Genomic DNA, 20,223 nt, shown 5'->3' with positions numbered 1-20,223 from the left:
ATCCTCAGGAACTTTCTTTTCCTGTTAGAAAACCAGACTATAAGATGTCAGAGGAACAAAAGAGAAGGTGTAAAGGCCACACAAAAAAGAACAACTCCAGGAGACCCAGAGAGAAACTGAGAAGAGTCCCATTATGAAAGTAGCCTTTCAGAGGCTTTTCAGGCCAAACGATGTTCTCAGAAATGGGTATGTGTTCAGCTAATATGTACCCCACACCTATTATGTTCAAACTGGCACAACTCTGTGTGTTATGCTGTATCTTTTCCAAATGAAAAGGTTTTCACCCCAACTCCAGAAAAGCCCTGCTTTATAAATTTCTTGTTTCTCATGTAATGAGTTCAATACGACTCTCTTCTGTACAAGCTGCTCAATTTTGTTATTTGCCATTAGTAGATCCTTGAGAAGCAATGGAAAAGCCTCCAGTCCAGAAAGCCCAATTATAGGCATATGTATTAACTCACAGCCTCCAGCCCACGGCAGGGAAGGGCTGCGGTTGTGTGCACTTTGGGTGTGTGGAGTGGGGGCTGGTGGAATTCTGCTAGAGAACAGATATCACAGGTAGCTGGGCTCTCCTTTGAACTTGATCACTTTGCCTCTCCCTGAGCAATAATGAGGTCTGGTGATCAAGTCATAATCCCAGGGTGTGACCAGACATGAGACTTTGATCTTTCCAGCTCAGCAGAAGCAAGTAAAGAATATCAACGTGGAAACCTCACAGACACACGGTAACAGGGATAATCATGCAGGCCGATGAACGTCACGTGGTCTCATCTGCCTTGGCCCCAGAAAGTACCACTGTACAGTTTAACAGAGCCAGACTGGCTCTTCAGAGACACACCGCAGTGGCTAAGGTTGTGCTGACTAGGACTGACCTGAAAGAAAGGGAGGGAAGAAGATGGTAATGGCTCCCTTTCATGTCAACAGGATTCAGTAAAAAAGGAGCAATAGGCTTAGTCGTTTTTTAATGACCCCAAACCATACTACGCATCCAGGATATTTGGGGTTCTTTTCATATTTGACTTGATTTTCAATTATTTTAGCAGTAGACAAAGTAAAAGCTGAGTGAATTATATCCATTAAAGCCCTGAAAGCCTTTCTCAATCTAAAGATAGCCAATAACTTTTAGCCTACATTTTACATGAGGAAAAACAAATGTTTTAATGAAGCGTCCCAGATTCTTAGAAGAATCAGAGATAAGAAGCTCCTGCCAGCGACTTCAGTGTCGCTGGCCCAATTTAGCAGTTTGGGCCTTGGCTGTGGTCCCATGACAGGACAGAGGACTCTTTGGGAAGACAGAGCCGATTTAAAAGGCGAGCGTTATTTATAAATTATCTCCAGATGGTCCACTTCCTATAATTCCTAAGTTGCTCAGATTTTCAGAGTGGAAATTTTAATAATAAACCATTTGAAGTTGATTTGGTCTAAGTTGGGGACAATTTTGAGAACTCAAATGACAAAAAGAAGTCAAAAGAGTATCTCCTGGGACTGCTCAGGAGACTTGCCCTTGCTTGCAGTGTCTTAGTTAATCACCATTTGCATTCTGCTTTATAATTCACAAAGCCCTTTTCTCAGCTCAGAGAGGCCTCCGCCCTTTGCACCTGGGAGGAACTGCTGAAAACATCCTCCAGGGAAGAACCAAACTGAATAGTTAATTTATTGTTAGAGCATATATATGTCTATATATGGCACAGGCCAGATATTAGAGTTCCAATCCTGTCTCCCTTAAGCACTTCCCCACATCAGGAGCTGTGTCTGATCTATACTTAGCCATCTCCCTGCCTCCCGCTTCCCTGCCTCCCTCCCTCCCTTCTCCCTCCCTTTCTTGCTTGCTTGCTTGCTTCCTTCCTTCCTTCTTCTCTCTCCCTCCCTCCCTCTCTCCCATCCTTTCTTCCTTCCATCCTTCTGTCCTTCCACCTTTTCTTATATTATTTCTTTCATTTATCTAACAATTGTTTATTAAGCCCTTACTTTGTGCCAGGCACGGGGTTGGGTGCTGATCAGAGGTCAAAACACACTTCCTTCAGATGGCCGTGGAGGAGAGCATAGGACCTGAGACCTCTCTCACCACAGAGCTCTGTAGAATCTCATAAATTCCAGCGCATGAGAGTCCACATATGCAAAGCACAAAACCCTCACCATTTCTACTTCTACCAATGATGAATGCAAAACTAAGGGAAGATGATCTGCCTAAGTTTATAAAATTACCTTGGTTGGGGGGCTCTCTTGGGCCTCCAGATACACCGGCCATGATTCTTCTGTGTGTGTTTTTGGTTTAGCAGAGAAAGAAGGGAGAGGCAGAGGGATGGTCATGTGTTACCAGGTTGGTTCAATGGACCACAGCTGAAGGAATGGCTCTGAATCATAGACAACTCTCAGTTCAAAGTAGGCATTTGATGATTTTAGAATAAGTGATCCAGAAGATTACTAAGAAAGAGTGTTCACTCTTGCCTTGATTCATTGACTTGTATGCAGAAAGTACATAGAAACAGGACAAGAGATTACCTAAAGGAAGAATGACTGATATAGCAAGGAAATCATAGGAATATAGGTATATTATTCATTTGAAAGGCCAATTGCTGGCATAATATATGCTTGTTAAATTGATTTACAAATTAATTCTCTAGGAAGAATACAAGAGTGGTTATTCTGGCAATAATGATCGCCACAGAAGTAAGAATGCAATAGTGAAAGAAGTAGGACAAAGAGAGCTAGCCCAGAGGCTTTCAAACTCTACCATGCATCAAAATTACCTGGAGGGCTTCTTAAAACATGCATCAATAGGCTCGCCCCCAGAGTTTCTGATTCCATGGGTCTGGGGTACGGTGTGAGAATTTGCATTTCTAATAAGTTCCCAGGTGAAGGTGCTGCTCCTCCATCTGGGAGCCCTGAGTTAGAGATAAGCCTGGGGAGGGGCATGAAAGGGCATGACAGGGCGGGAGGGAGAAGCAGGAGATACACAACTGAATGGAGTGGACATCTGGTGCAGGAGACTTGGAAAAAAATATTTGGACGAGGTCACGGAGAACTCTGAGTGCCAAGTTAAAAAAAAAAAAAGACATTTTCTAAAGCAACAGAGAGACACTAGGCGTTTTTGATAAGAAGCATGATGGATCTCACAACCTGTGTTTCAGGAAGGTAATAACTCTGGGGACGAAGTGAGGGGTCTAGGTCTCTGAAAGCACAAGAACTTGTCTGGATGGAATTAGTGACTATTTCATGATGTAGTAAACTAAATGAGAAATAGAAATTAAGTGAAGTAACTCAAAATAAACTGAAATCATCTTTTAAAAAAAAAAACTCCAGTATTATTATCTAACAATATAAAGCTATTGAATTATTTTTAAAATTTATTATTTTTTTCTTGTGAGGATGATTGTCGCCAAGCTAACATCTGTGCTAATCTTCCTCTCTTTTACGTGGGATGCCGCCGCAGTGTGGCCTGAAATGCATATGAAATCTGCATATGAGATCCGAACCTGTGAACCCCGGACTGCTAAAGTGGATGGCGCAAACTTAACCATTACACCACTGAGCCAGCCCCTAAAATATATTTTTAATTTAAGCAATTTGTATATACTTTTTATTAAAATTTTGGAAAATACAAAAACAGAGAGAAAGGAAAATTGATCACCCATATCCCCACCACCTCCAGAAAACCACTAGTAACTTTTTAATGTATTGTCTTTTCATCTTTTCTTATGCACAAGAGTATTTCACTCTCTGTGTTGTGACCACATGGTATATAAAAGTTTTTTCCTACCTTACATTACAAAAATTATTTTCTGAAGTCATGATAAACTCTTGCTAAGCACAATAGTTGCATACAATAGCAGATACTGATGTTTGCCTATCTATAGTCATATCTCAGATTTTTCTCTGCTGGTTAAATTCCAATGTTTTAGGTCTATGCCTCCCTTATTTGACTTAAGTAAATCTTGATTAAGCGAAAACAATCATAGTAGTTCCCTATTGCCAGTAACTGATTTAATGGCTCTCTATTACTTTAGAAAATGTCAACGTTTTTGACTTTGATAATCAGAGTTCTCCATGACTGTAGCAGGTTGAATAATGGCCCCCAAAGTTATCAGGTCCTATCCCTGGAATCTGTAAATGTTACTTTATTTGGAAGAAGGGTCTTTCCAGATGTGATTAAAATTAAGGATCTTAAAATGGGTCGATTATCCTGGTTTATCTGGGTGGTCCCTAAATGCCATCACAAGTGTCCTCATAAGAGAGAGGCAAAGGGAAATTTGACACAGACACACAGAGAAGAAGGCAATACGAAAATGGAGCAGAGAGAGATCTGAAGATTGGAGTGATGTGGCCACAGGCCAAGGAGTGCCAGCAGCTACCAGAAAGTAGAAGAGGCAAGGAATAGATTCTCCCCTTGATCCTTCAGAGGAAGCATGGCCCAAGCAACACCTTAATTTCAGCCCCGTGATATAGATTTTGGACTTTCCACCTCCAGAACTGGGACAGAATAAATTTCCATTGTTTTAAGTCACCAAGTTTAACATCATAGCAGCCACAGGCAACTAATACAATGATCTAATCCAGATCTTCTTGAAACGTTCTATCCCAGGTCTAGTCAATAAGACAGGAAGGTCTATGGAATAGACGGGTCTTCTTGGAAAGATTTGCTTGCTCTTAAAAACAGACACATGGAAGGAAAAAAGTCTTATTTCTTCTGCTGGAATTTGTTGTACCTACATGTAACATTAGAACTGTGACAGCCATCTTGTGACTATGAGGCACATCGGCCTGAGAACAAGCCAATAAGACAAGGTGGGAGAGCAGAAAAATGGAAAAAAGTTGGGCTTTTGATGACATCATCAAACTGTTTTAATTAACCAGCCCTGGGACTTCTCTATTATGAGAGTTCTTCTTAGGTGAGGTAATTTTCTTACATGAGATTACAAGATTTTTAGGATATCTTTAACTAGGTTTTCCTTTACTTTCAACTAAAAGCAACATAGCAGATGCATGCTTCAAATGGATTATACCATAATTTAGGAATTGGCAAACTATGGGCCTGCAAATAGCTGCCTGGTTTGGTAAATAAAGTGTTATTGTAACACAGCCTCACCCACAGACCACTGTCTGTGGTCTTTCGCACTACAACAGCAAGGTCGAGTAGTTATGATGGAGGTTGAATGGCTCACAATCCTAAAATTATGCTATCTGGCCCTATAAGAAAAAGTTTGCAAACTTTTGCCATTCTTGAACACAACTATTCTTTTATTATTGGATAGTGCTTTTCTAGTTTCTCCAAAAATTGTCTCCTTTAAGCAAGTTTTTAAACCTGTCTCTTGGCCATGTTCCTGCATATAAGACCAAGTGCTACATATAAAGAGTCCAATAAGAAAATAAATAATACAGGCATGGAAACAATTTACAATCGTCTCCTAGATCATCTGGGATCTTATCAGAGTCTGCCAAAGTCATGCATGAGATTTCATTTTCCACATATAAATAACTAAAGGTGATTACAATAACTAATTCAAAACTGCAGCCTAACCTAGAATAAGAATAAGAAAAAGAGCTTTTCTTTCCCTATTTTAAGTTTAAATCAGCCAAACTAAACTTCCTTTGGGCTGAAAGATTTTGGTGGAACTCACATCACAGTGAATGTTGTTATAGCTGAGAGAGAAAGGGCCCCAAACCAAGTTTCTAGTAGGCAAGACTGAAGCACCCTACTTCAGTTTGCATCTCGTGCTGGGAAGATAACTACTATGCAGTATAGAAGGCAGGACTCAAAGTTTGTAGTCCAAATGGAGTCAATTGTATATTTAATTAATGTTTTGAGTCCATGCCACATTCTCTCTCTCTTTTTTTTTTTGCTGAAGAAGATTTGCCCTGAGCTAACACCTGTGCCAGTCTCCTTCTATTCTGTATGTGGGTTGCTGCCACAGCATGGCTGCCAATGAGTGGTGTAGGTCTGCACCCGGGAACCACGCCCAGGAACCAAACCCACGAACATGGGCTGCTGAAGTAGAGCACGTGGAATTTAACCACTAGGCCGTGGGTCTGCCCCCACATTTTCTCTCTTAAAGGAGAAAAAAACAACTTCTTTTTAGAATGTTCCCTTTACTGCACTGCACTCTGAAGCCACCTTCCTTTAAATGATCTGGGTGGCAGGCAGTCCTGCTCTTAAAATCGTGGCTGTGCACAAGCAGGTTGCAGGAGGGAGTCACTGACCAAATAACCTTTCGAACTTTTTGGGAAAGTCAAGCTGCAGCTGTCCCAGACAAACATTTCTACTTGCTTCCTTGCAAACTGTCCAGGAGTGTTTCTCTTGGTGCAGAAAGAGCAAGATGTTTGCATCTCCCACGTTTTTCCCAGGGCTTCCAGATTGCCCCCAGGGTAAAACCCAAATAAACTGGTGAGGTGTGTGGTGATTTGAATAATCTTTGTGCCTTTTCCTTTTGTCAGACAGAGTCATCTAGGAGCAGCTTGGCACCCTGGAGAGAGCCCAGTGTAGACAGCCCCTAAAGGAAATGCTCCATAAATGCCCAGGATCTGTTGACGCTCATAACACACACACACACACACACACACACACACACACACACAGTGCCCAGTGCAGCAAAAACATCACCCCCAAACCCTCAGGAAAACAACTAGAAAACCGTTGACTGCAGTGTACCAGACTCAAAATATGGGCAATAGAGACAAAGTTTTAACTCCATGAATATTCAACAAGAATCACCAAAAGTGCTTTTTCCCTTCTGGAACTTCCAGCTTATTCCGCAGTTACCTTCTTTCCAAAACATCTGATACAGGGGCCTTCCACTTCCTTTCCCAAAGAATGCTGGACACGTGCTAGGTTTTCCACATCAATCGTGCAAAACAACGACCTTTCCCCCCTCACTTCTTAACTGAGACAGATAGTAAAATCTGTGACTGAGAAAGCACTCATTTTATCGAAGGTGTTCAACTCTTGTGATATTTAAAGTAATAGTGATAGCTCGTAAATAACTGAAGTAAATAAAATTTTGGATTTAACAAGTTAGGAAAAGAGTAATTAAAACTTGAGCACTTTTCCTTTTATAACTTGAAAAGGTTTTGACACACGTTATCTGCTATCTCACTTTAATTTCGATATGCAGCCCTCTAAAAAGAGCAGGGATAGGTACTATGTATTCGATAAGAACTGAGGCTCCGAGTGATTAAACAACTTACTAAAGTTGCATTGTTTTCTTGTTAACCATGTTTACGATCGTTTAGTCTATGCTTCTAAATAAAACACAAAAACTTAGAAAAATTTAGAAAATCATTCATTATTTCATAATTAAAAAAAAATCAACCTAACAAGAAAAAGAGCCTGATTTGGCAGGAAAGCACAGGTTTTACTGTCAGACAGATGTACATAAACAGCTGGTGCTTCAGAAAAGTTACCTGGCCCTCTGAGCCTCAATTTTCTCCTCTCTAAAATGGGCATAAAAAGATCTACCATGCATATTGTTGTGAGAATTAAAGGTAAAGTATACAGAGCCCCTGGAATATGGTGGAGCCATAATAAATGGTATCCATATTTTGGCATATTTTCTTCCAGGATGGCATTAGGCATCAGTTGTTTGGGCTTTTTATGTAATTAAAAATATTTCTTATACACAATGTTCTATCACAAACATTTGGCTCTTTTCTTTCTTTTGAGGAAGATTAGCCCTGAGCTAACATCTGCTGCCAATCCTCCTCTTTTTGCTGAGGAAAACTGGCCCTGAGCTAACATCCGTGCCCATCTTCCTCTACTTTATATGTGGGATGCCTGCCACAGCATGGCTTGACAAGCGGTGCCATGTCTGCACCCGGGATCCGAACTGGTGAGCCCCGGGCCACCGAAGCAGAGCATGTGAACTTAACTGCTGCTCCACCGGGCTGTCCCCATTTGTCTCTTTACAGAAAAATGCTGCCTAAAAAAAGCGCATATATCCTCTTCCACATAAACAATCCCTATTTTGGGGCATATAGGTAGTTTCCCATCTTCACCCTTACAAATAACACCGTGATGAAAATCTTTACGCATAAAGCTTTGTCCACATTGAATGCTCAGTATCAGTTTCCAGAAGGAGAATTACTGGGTCAAGGGCCTTGTGTTCTAATTGCTTCCTAAAAGGATTATGCCAATTCTCACAGGCAAGAGCAGTTGAGGAGAGGGTCTCCTCACCTCACTCTCACTACTCTCTGTCTCCATCACTCTGGGAATCTGTGCAAATGTGATTGCAAAGAGAGCCTCTCTCTGGTTTTGGTTTATATTTCCTTGGCTGCTAGTGAGGTTGAATTTTTCCAAGTATTTGTTAAGTTCACTTGCAAATTAATTGTTCTTTTCTCATTTTTGAAGTCAGAGTTTTCCTATAGATTTGTATGAGTTCATTATTTCTGTGAAAGACATTAACCTTGTGGAGTGACCCTGCCACCTAAATCAAATGGGCAGGACAAAGAAGATAGAAATGGCTGCGAGCGGAGGACAACATAACAGGGGCCATTGAAGAAGCTACTGTGTTCTCAGTAAAACTGGGCGTCCTGATTTTTTTCAACTCTCTGAAGGTGTATGGCATCCAGAAAGTCAGAAAAGAGGAAGAGAATCAGGTCACTAACATTTGTTGAATATTAAATGTGACTGTTCGGTCTTTTATGCACCAAATACTTATTGAGCAGCTACTACATGACTTTGCTCTAAATAGAAGGGATATGACAGTGAAGAAAAGAGAAAAGGTCTCTACTTTCATGGAGCTTATTTATTGAATGCTTCCTGGACATCAGGTACATTTCCAGAGGCCTTCTCATCTGTTGCCTCAAGAACTCTGTGTGACATTTTTCAAATAAGAAAAGTGAGTGTCAGAGAGGTTGGTTTACTTGACCAGCAGCAGAGAGTAAGCAGTTCAGCGCCAGAGTCAGGATCTGAGCCCAGGCATACAGGCTCCGGAGCCCCATGTTTTCACCACCCTTATAAATAGGATAAAACCTCAGCTACAGGCAGTCCTTATGCAATAGTGTAGCACCGTTAAAATGACAGTGCAGCCTGAAACCATGCAAAGGGATCTTAATCACTGGGAAAAATTACAATTGTTCTATGATCTTTAGAAATTTTTGTCAAAATATTAAAAACTCTCTTGTAGACAGTTATAAATGTATATGGAAATAAAAAAATAGTAAAACAAATATTTATTTAGCATACTGTAATTTAACAGATCGGAAATATTGAGAATTACAGTGTTTTATTTCATTGTAAAAACGTACCAAGAGCGGTAAGAGCAACACTGGCCTCCTTGGCGTACAACTTCGGTAAACTGTCAGTCTCCTTTCCAAATTTGCATCAGTTTCCAGCATTTTATCCTGTGCGCTTTCAATGTCATGAAATATCTGAGAGTTCATTTAATGTGATTTTTTTCCCCTGGCATCACTTCTTCTGGTACATTTTCAACCTTTTTCTCACTTTTCTCATTGATGGCAAGAAGTTCCCCTTTACTAAGTTCCTTGGGTTGCTTATCTTGGGTCCCTAGAATGGCTCCAGGGTCAACAGTCCCATGCTTAGCTCTATTTTCTAAACTCCAATTACACTCGATTTGAATTTCACCTCCCACGTTATCACCTTTTATTTCTTTCTTCTCTTCCTTTTTTGTTGGCCAATTCCCTCCACTGATTATCCATTTTTGTAAAATGTCACATGGGTTATCACTAGATGACAAGGAGGCAACAAAACCACACACTTTACCGTCAGAATGTAATCTGAGTAACAGATGCACAGTGACCAATCACCAACAGACTTTGAAAGAAGTGACATGACTGGTAACTAACTGATGGTGATGCACATATTTACAGAGTCATCTGCGTATTGAAGAGCTGGCAGCGAAGCTGCACTTCATGCGAGTCCTCCAACCATTTGTTGGAGGGGATTGGTTTTATTTCACTAAACTAACCCAACTGTGGTGGCTGAAATTCACACATACAGGAATCCTGCAAGGTACAGACTACCTGTGTTACCTTTGGAATTCTTGGTACCAGGCCTTGCATAATTATAACAGTAAAATGATAGCACATTTTAAAGAAGGCAACACTGATTTTATTTTGCCAAGTTGTCTTTTTCCATTGTGTAAAATAGCAGGGTGTGGCCACAGAGATCACTATTGTTTGTTTAATCATTCCGTTGAAAATCCAGCCCACATACCTTCTCTCCTCACCCCAGTGGACCTGCTCTTTTAGGATAATTCCATCTAGTTCACAAAGCAGTAGTAAAGATATTTCCTGTCTTCATGAAAACACTTCCATCCTCTCCCTGCCCCAGGGAGGAAATGGAAAGAGAATGCTTATCCATCACAACAGGATGTAGAGTTGTGTACCTGGGTTCTCCCCCGTCTCAGATCTAATGCACAATCACAACCCAGGCACCAATCTAAGCAACATGCCATATGTGCAGGTCCCAAGAGAAATCAGAACCAGCCTGAAGGAAGTTAGGCAGGGCAGCAAGCCCCAAAGACAGTGAATATCCTTTGCCATGGCATTCCATTTCCCTTGTGGCCTGGTTTTCATGGGACTCTGAGTATACACTGGTGGGGGTGGGTTTGAGGGGCACGGGAGTCTGCGTTTGTCTCATCCTGGTGCAGATGCTAATGATAAAGTGAGAAGACGAACACTGGGAGATGGAGGTACATGAAAAGGGAAGAGTTAGTGCTGCCGGGATCAGAGTGCATCCTAAGATCATCATAGTTGAATAAAAGTGTGTAGTAAGGGGAGAGTGTCTTAGTTGTGGTTTACCCAGAGGTTGATCCTAAACATAAGCAGTTAAATTGAGTGGTAATGTGAGGAAGACCAGGAGAGTGGGGAAATGAACCATGGAAAGCAAGGAAGCAATACAGACTATGCCAATGACAAGTTGCTAATGTGGGCAACCAGGGCTCAGTCACCCTGGGGACCCCTGTGGAGTAATGTAGAACACACCTGAGAGTGGTCTCACCCAAGGGACAAAAAAGCTGTTGAGGACTGCTCAACCTGCTGGTTGAGGCCTACTTGCTATCTTTTAACTTCTTCGCACTTATGGCCTGCCCTGCAGGCGGCAGAGGCCAGAAGAAGCCCAGAGACAGAAAGTCGCAAATTCTTGCAGTAAAAACTCATCTGGAGTTTACAAAATGGTGAGTACCAATGGATTCAGGCAGGGCATCAACAGTGTCTGCTACTGGGTTATAACTATGCTCTAGGAACTGTTCTAAGCAACGAGCCTACAAGGTAGGCACTGTTATCATCTTTTCATAAATCAGTCATAGAGAGGTTAAGTAACTTGCCCAAGCTCACAGGCTAGCAAGAGGCAGAGGAAAAATTATAAACCATGTCAGAAGGCTCCATGTAACCTCTACACCATATTGCCAACACTCTCTGCAATGCATGCTTGATCTTCTCCATTTCCTTTGTTTTTCCACAAACTCTCTTAGATTTTTAAGACTTACTGTATGCCTGTGGAATAGCTTCATTTTTAAGCAGGATAACTGAAGAATGTTTAGAGGAGCAAGGCACTTTACATGAGCAGGGACCCCAACAGCGTAAGGTACGAGTCAACTCTGGATAGGATACTTGAGCTTATAGACAAAAAAGAAATACTCTTTTCTTAGTTAAGCCACCGTGTTTGGGAATCTTGTCAAAGGCCCAATCTGTGTGCTAACTAATATACAGGATAATGTGGGAGTTTTAGTTACGGCTCCCATACACCCAACACAAAAGAAGCTACGGGGACCCAGCCCTGCCACAACACTGAGACCTTATTCAGGAGGTGCTGAGTTAGCGTCTGTGTGCATTCCCACCCCAGCTGCGCATGTTTCTTCTCTTCCTTTGACTAACAGAGGGCCCAGCCTCTTCTAGAATTTCCTTTCCTTGTGCAGGGAGCTGGTACAAGAGACAACATGATTGAATCCTCTCTGGCTCCTCCACGAGTCACTGCTTGATTTCAAGTCTGCCTCACCAAACCAGTCCTGAAGTCTCAGTGCCCAGAGCCGTCAGCAAACCTCCCACTCCCTCTTTGTGTTGGCATATGTCACTGTGCCATGCTGGAGGTGTCGGCTAAAGCTGTTTACCTGCTTCCTTTAAAACCCCTGGAGGTGTTCTTAAAATTCTGCTTTGAGCAGCAATATGGACAGGAATGGCAATGAGGCGAGAAAGCAATGGGGATAAATAGAATATAACAAAACAAAATTGTAATGAAATTACATGGAGTAGCAAGAAGGAACTTTTGAGAAAGTAGTATGTTGTTTAAACCCATAATTACACACACACACACACACACACACACGGATATGTATACATATACGCACACACATATCTATGTATATGTACACACATAATTTAAGGCGATCTTACCATTTTTATGGAGCTCACCCATTCATACCACAGGCCATGTCCCAGGCTGAGTGCAACTCCACAGCCTACTCTTCTAGGCTAAAACAATAACGACAACTAAAAAACAGTACACTTAAAATAGTCGTTTAACATGCTTGAAAAATAACGGCATCTAGAATCAGATTCCTATTGCAAAAGCCACCACATGAGCTTCCCTGCTGACTTGTGTAGGGTCACAGACCGTCTGACTGTGAGATGTGGACAGAATCAGCCCATACAAAGCAAAGGGCTAAAACCTGGCTCACAGAGAATCACCAGCTGCCCAAGTTAGGAAACCACTCGTCCAATCTCCAGGAAACAAGGCTCAAAGAGGAGAAGATCAAGAGTTAGTCAGTGGCAGAATCAGGGCTCAGAACTCCTCTCTTCAACACTCAGCAGCACCTGATGGTCTCCCTGTTTGAGTATTCTTGCTCTATGATGGCACGCTACACCCCCGCAATAGAGGGAAACTCCTGAAACTTAGAATTCCTCACTCTCCACCACCCTCTTATTTCCTAGAGTCATGCCACTCTGTCACCTGCCTTACCCGACTCTGACCCACAGGCCTGGCCACCTGTCTTGGCCCTAATGCCATGGGGACTAGGCAGAAGGGAAAGTTAAGAGGGAAGGCAGGAGAGGAGTGGGGCAAGCTCCTCTTTGCGAGTGGGGAGGCTGAGGTAACAATGACAGGAGAATTCTGGCACTGCCTCCCTTCCGCAGTCCAAGAACAACATCCACATCTCCACCTCCCACGTGCTGACACACAGTCTCTTTGTCTTGGATTGAAACTTTCAGCACTAAAACCCACTGACTAAGTCTTCTTTCTCCCAAGAGTTGAATGGATTTAGGAAGAGTTTCTAAAAGTCACCTGAAGGGAGGTTTGTGACCAAAGCAGAAGAGTGGTTTCTGGGTTTTGCTCTTCCTCTGGAGTGACTCTGTAGGAGAGGAGCTTGCTGGAAGCAAGACACTAACATTCTCCGGCCCCTAGGTAGACACAAATTCTCTTATGAGAGTGACCCACAAAAACCCAGTATTGATGGGGCATGAGTTCCTTCTGGAAAAGGAGGGCCTTGCTCCTGATGAGCTGGGAGGGGGCAGGCAGGAGTGTGGACAGTCCTTGGTATGCAATCATATCAGTAACAGCATCTATTCCCAACCCTCATTCCAGCAGCGTTTCTTTTTTCTTTTCTTATTTTTTTTTTGAGGAAGATTAGCCCCGAGCTAACATCCATGCCCATCTTCCTCTACTTTATATGTGGGACACCTGCCACAGCATGGCTTGACAGCAGTGTGTAGGTCCGCACCCAGAACCTGAACCGGTGAACCCCAGGCCACTGAAGTAGAACGTGGGAACTTAACCACTGCACTATTGGGCCGACCTCCCAGCAACGTTTCTTTTTTTCTTTTTTTTTTTTTTTTGAGGAAGATTAGCCCTGAGCTAACTACTGCCAGTCCTCATCTTTTTGCTGAGGAATACTGGCCCTGAGCTAACATCCGTGCCCATCTTCCTCTACTTTATATGTGGGACGCCTACCACAGCATGGCGTGCCAAGCGGCACCATGGCCGCACCCGGGATCCGAACCTGCGAACCCCGGGCCGCTGAGAAGCGGAACGTGAGAACTTAACCGCTGCGCTACCGGGCCGGCCCCCCAGCAACGTTTCTTAATATAACATCTGGTCATTGTTTAAATAGTTATTACAATTCCAAAAAAACACTGAGGAGCTTGGATCACAATTATCATTCAGTGGTGGTTCGTTTACAACTTTAAAATGTAATCACATGGATATAGACCCCGCAAAAGACAAGAAATATTCTGAGGAAATTGACATGTTGCACATTAGCGTTGGTCCTTGTCTACTTTTGATTGATATAAATATGTTCTCAAAGCACTTCTTAGGGGCACCCAAAGATATGCGAAATGTTTAAAGTACCACACCCTTAAATCCTCCGATTCTTCCCTATGGGTCATTAGGCTGATATTATTCAACCCAGGCATACTTTAAAAATGCAGCTAAAGGACTGATAAATATGGAAGATCTAAAATGGACAGTCCATCTGTGCAAGTCTAAATTTCATGAAATGACTATAAAAAGAGGAAGATTAAAGAAAGAAAAAAATATACTGAGTGGTTACTATGTGTCAGACACTGTCCTGTGTGCTTTATAGATAACTTGTTTAAGCATCATAACAATCCCATGAGCTAGGTACTATTACTAATCCCATTTTACAGATGAGGAAATTGATGTCCAGCATGGTTTGGTAGCTGGCTCAAGGCCACTGAGCTACTTAAGTGGCAGAGTGATGGAACTGACCCAAGAAAGTCTGACTCCCATAGTATACTCTTAACCAGTATGCTATATTGCCTATCAACGCCCAGAATACAAGTGTCATTCTTAAAATAAAATGCAACATTTTTGAGATGTGTTCATTCATTTAATATATATTTAGTGACAGTGTTTCTTACCAGGCACTTTGCACTAGGAGCTGAGGATACAGACAGAAGAAAATGAGTAGGTTCCTGCCCTCTGGAGTTTATATTCTAATTGTATAGATTAGAATTGAACAAAAATCACCATGGAAATAAATAAAATTAATGTAAGCTATAGTAAGTGCTATGAGAGAACTGAAGACCCTGATGTTAAATAAGGGAGTGGACTCTCTTCACCTGAGTTCTCCTTGGGAAAGTTTGGCGAGGGATTGCATGCAGGTAGTTTATTTGGGGAAGTGAGCCCAGGGAACAGGAGTAGGACCGGGGATAGAAAAATAAAGACAGACAAAAAGCTAAAACTAGGGTATAGTCTCAAGTTGGTCACTGTTGTGGTCCATTGAGGACGATCCTGTTGGGACACTAAGGAACTGTGTAGAATGCACCTCAAAACTGTCCACCCGAGGGATCGAAGAGAGAAGCACTGGCCCACCCGTTCCCATTGGTCACGGGTTGTCGATTCCCTCCCATTCCTAGGCTGTGCATGCAAAGCTCCACTGCAGCATCAGAGAAACCCTGGCAGAAACCTGAAGAAGCCAGGTACAGCTGAGGCAAGGCGCAGTCAGGTGACACTTGGATAATGCTATTGCTGCCACAATGGCTGGCATAAGAGGTGGGCTGAGAGAGTTTGAGGCAGGCACAAGAGATGACCTGCTTAGGTGGGTGGGTCAGAGAAGGCTTCTCCCTGGAGGTGACTTATAGCTGAGATCTAAGGAAGAGAAGGAATTAAGAATAGCAAGAGCAGGGAGAAGACCATTTCCAGGCACAGGAAACAGCATGATGAGAGGCCCTGAAAAAGAGCATGCGTCTTTCAGGAACTGAAAAATCAGGGTAGCCATGGTGAGTAAGGGGGTGAGGTAGCCCAAGATGTTGGAGTAAGAAGGGCAGAGCTCAGAGCATGCAGAGCCTTGGGGGGCATGATAAGGATTTTATTTTAAGTGAATAGGAACTCCACTGAAGGATCATAAAAATGTACCTTACTAATCTCTGAGAACCATAGGTATGAAGCTGAAACCTCATTCTACCCTGGGAAGGACAAACTGGTTGACAGTACCATTGACTAAAGGTCTAAAACCAGGACCAAGAGCAAGGGCTCTTGGTTTCCTGCCAAGTTGGGGCAAGACAAACAGTTTGTCCTGGGCTGCAGAGCTGGGTCAAGAGGCAGGAATCCAGTCTCCAACATATTGTTCTTGACAACAACTTAGAACCAAGGCTAGGATGGGACCAAGAGTAAGACTAGGTGGATACTGCTTGGGGAACTCCTAAGAGTCAAGGTACCTTTATTTCCTTTGTCTGTTGCCAGCACTGATCATCATTTTAGAGAAAGTTCCAAATCTCCAAGATGTGGGGGAACAAGAACTCTGAAAGGAACTCTTATACTGGGCGCTCCTGACTCTCTCCTGGTGAGCTGCATTTTCATCTTCCCCTGGGAAGTCTTTATCTTTGATTTCTGCTGCAAATGCTGTGCTGGGCCCAAGGGGAGGCATTGACATTCTGGTCCAAGCCTCAACAAAACCCCTTTCCCTTGAGATATTTGTTGAACAGGAATTGCCTGTCTATGTTTACTTAAACATATTTGCCACATGATTAATGAGCAACATGAAACGCTTACACCTGGGGATCATTAAACATGTAATTTCCACTTCCCTTGCCCACCTGACCTTTCCTTAGCTTACAGGTACATCAATATACATCCTGTCTCTGTAATACCTTTTATGGTTGTGTCAGTCAGAGTAGGCTAACTACTTAACAAGTCCCAAATTCCAGTGGCTTAACACAACAAAAGTTTATTCTCATTTCTGTCACAGTCTTATGCAAGATTGCAATAAAGCTCTGTTCCACACAGTCATTTAGGGATCTAGGCTCGTTCCTTCTTACAGTTCCACCTTCTTCTGAGTCTGTGGAATCCTCTCCATTTGGCCGGCAGACGAGAAAAGAGAGCCTGTGGAAAAGGTGCCACTGCTCTTAAGTGAGGCACATGCACTCTGATGAGAACCAGTCTCATGGGCCACCTAGATGCACAGGGATTGAGAAGTGCCATTAATAGGGAACCCAAGAAGAAGAGGGGACCTTGGAGGTCAGTGAGCACCAGCAGCCTCCACCACAGTGGTAAAGGATAAAAAGCACCTTTCTAACCTTCCATGAAAAATATGGAAACTGTAAATGCGCTTTACCATGTAATAAAGGGCAGAGACAGAGAAGTATGCTTGGCTTCCTAAAAGGCAGATAGTGACAACACAGAGTACTAAAGTATGTTTAGGTGTCTTTTTCTCTCTCTGACTCTATAGTTGTGAAACTTCCTAGCCTTCGAAGGCTCTGTTTTACCTTTCTTTTTAATTTTGGTAAAATACACATAATATAAAATTAACCATCTTAACCAATAAGTGTACAGTTCAGTAAGTGTTAAGTACATTCACATTGTTGTGCTACCAATCTCAAGAACTCTTTCCATAATCTCAGAGTAGTAAATTGACATTCAAGGAAACTGATGAAATCTGTGTTCACAATTCCCTGCTAAAGAAACATTGTAAACATTAGAGTTCTGCGACAGTAATGTTATTTTGGTTTAAGATCAATTTTCAGTATACTGATCATTATTGAGGAATATTACTTATTGTTTGTTTTCTTATCATCGTGTTTTTTTATTTTTATTTTATTTATTTATTTATTTGTTGAGGAAGATTAGCCCTGAGCCAACATCTGCTGCCAATCCTCCTCTTTTTGCTGAGGAAGATTGGCCCTGAGCTAACATCTGTGCCCATCTTCCTCTACTTTATACATGGGACGCCTACCACAGCATGGCTTACCAAGTGGTGCCATGTCCATACCCGGGATCCGAACCGGCGAACCCCGGGCCACTGAAATGGAACGTGCACACTTAACTGCTGCGCCACCGGGCCAGCTCCTGTTTGTTTTTTAATTGTGGTAAAATATGTGACTCTGGAAAGAGAGTCGGCCGAGGCTGGGAGGATGTGCATAAACCAGAGAGGGTGTGGAGAGGTACATAATCGAACCGATGCCTGATAAATCACTTGAATGAATTCTTTCCTGATTTTCCACAGTTCTTGTTTCATAAAATAAACTCTTTGAATTGGAAGGGACCTTAAATCATCTAGTCCCTGCAAAGCCCACAGGGTTTCTCTCACATCGCCTTGAGTTAGAGTCTTCTGTATATAATCATTGGCTGGGCCTCACCAGCCTGTGGGTACACTGGGATTACCCTCACTGCAGTAACTGGAATTTACCGGCTCTTTACCCTCTGTTTCAGCTCACCTTAAAGTCTCACCCAGTGAGAAGTGAGGAAACAGCGTCTCGCATGGGCTCCCTACTCTCCAGCTCTAGACCTCCTTCAAGTGGGCTCTTCTGGAGCCTCGCATCACTGCCTCCACGGCTGGTACCTGGCCCCACCTACCATGCTGAGATCCATGCCCTGGAGGCCACCATCTAGGAAATGCTCCCCAACCTCCGGCCCCTCATGTTGCAAGAGCGGCTCTCCCTATGGATCAAAGCCTCACCATGATTCAAGCAGAACTGCAGAGAACGGCTCCCTTCCATATTTCCTGGAAGCTGGAGAGCCCTCTCCCAAAAGGACGCATCCTCACCTATGGGGCAAGTCTGGAGAACGGTCACTGGCTTGCCCTCCTTCACTCTCCCTCACCCCCAGCTCCCAAGAGCTGAGCACCAACATTACAGTTGCCAGCTCTTTTCTCCCAAAGCAAAGCAGCTCAGGGAGCGTTGCCTATGCCCCCAGCCCTCCTGCAGGCCCTGACATGTCTGAGTCTCAAGTTTATGTCCACTTCCTTTTTGATCTTCCCTGGACATCATAAGCCCTCTCAGGACAGAGGAGCTTGTGTCTTATTTGACCAAAGCACGGAGTACCACAGCTGTTCACTGGCAGACAATGAACGAATAAAAGAACAAAGACACCCATCTACATAGTTTCTTTGGTGACCTACCCCTTCCAAGAGAGGTAGTAGAAAGCTGCCATATTGTTTCTAAAAATGTTGTATACTTAGGGATTTTGTTTATACAATTTACCTTGTTTCTCATCTCTCCAAATCTGACATTTTCCACTTAACAACTGCAGGTTAATATTCACCAGCCCTGTAGCATGAAAAACATTATTAGATTTCACTGGAATGAATGTTTTGTTTTTGACTCAAACAATAATAATATTCTTTTTAAAAAGTCCAACCAAGATTGCTCCTTCCAGTGCTGGGGCCCAAGCAGCAACCAAACGCCTGGTAATCAGACACTGAGCTCCTCGCAACGTGGCAATGAATGACTCTTTTCTTTCTCTCTTTGCTGGTCTTTTCTAGTCTTGCCTTCCATTTCACAGCTTTGTTAAATTCAGGTGAAGGTCAGAGCAAGGAACTATCTCAGGGTGGGAGGAACTGAATTTAGCCACACAGGGCCTCTCCCCAGTGAAAACATTTAGCACCCAGCCAAGGAGTCTGTCTCTAGATTCCAGGCGAGAAAAGCAGGAAGAAAAAAAAATCTCCCTTCAGAAAATGCCAATTTTGCTTTGCCCCAAGCTAACCCTGTTTCAGGTTTCAAGGAGGCAGTTCCCCGCAGAGGGGAAAGTGCTAGACCTGAATTCTATTTCTTGCACTCATTCTGATGCTCTGTGACCTCACCCTGGTCACTGGGCATTGTCCTGTTCCCACCCCCATTCTAGCGCTAAACCGCACCCCCTGGCCTTCCTCTCCTTACTGCAGTATTGGGTCTAAGACTCAGGAAGATTCTCCAAAATCTCAAACCAAAGTGGTCTTTTTAAAAACAAGGAGCCACTGGTGCCAACCAGCCCAAAGGGGTTTCTGGGAATGAGTCTCAAAAGGCTGGCTTCTTGCACTTCTGACACGAAAGTCTACAACTGATCACTAAGGAGTAGACATGGAGATACGCTATCTTCCAGGGGGTAGAATTCACCGGTTACCCAGAGGCATTCGAATGCCCACAAAATCTCCTCCTCTAGGAAGCCATGGCAAACCAATCTGCATCTAGCCCACATTTCAGGAACTTACTCTCATCTCATGGGAGCCATTAGTAGTGCTGGCAGCCATAAATTGTTGAAGCCAAAAAGCATGATCTTACAGGAAAGGGGAGAAAAAACCACTGGCTTTTGGAGGTGCTAGTCCTAGTGCATTTCATGAAAAAGACAGTGATCACGTGAAATAGTATACGACATTTTTCTGGTACTTTGTACAAACCATGATTACACATGGCGCTACAGCTGTGTTGCTGGAGGCAGTGCAGCCTTCCTCGAGAAGAAACACTTTAGACGAGAATAGCTGGATCAAATTCTGACTCTACTTAGGAACTGTGTGGCCTTGAGCACTTTACTTCATGTCTCAGCCTCAGTTTTTTCCATCC

At 43.0% G+C, this 20,223-nt stretch overlaps 1 long non-coding RNA gene across 1 annotated transcript; it reads right to left on the bottom strand.

The window, feature by feature from the left end:
- Window positions 1-16,621: 16,621 nt before the first annotated feature.
- Window positions 16,622-19,182, bottom strand: LOC111769632 (uncharacterized). The gene is made up of 3 exons (XR_002802412.2): window positions 19,046-19,182; window positions 18,889-18,954; window positions 16,622-16,862 (listed from the first exon to the last, which is right to left on the bottom strand). It is a non-coding gene; the product is annotated as an uncharacterized lncRNA (long non-coding RNA).
- Between the last annotated feature and the right edge of the window lie 1,041 nt (window positions 19,183-20,223).

Source organism: Equus caballus, chromosome 21, assembly GCF_041296265.1.
Source record: "Equus caballus isolate H_3958 breed thoroughbred chromosome 21, TB-T2T, whole genome shotgun sequence".
Lineage (NCBI taxonomy): Eukaryota > Metazoa > Chordata > Mammalia > Perissodactyla > Equidae > Equus > Equus caballus.
The sequence above is the reverse complement of the archived record's forward strand: the minus strand, read 5'-3'. Positions and strand labels throughout refer to the sequence as shown.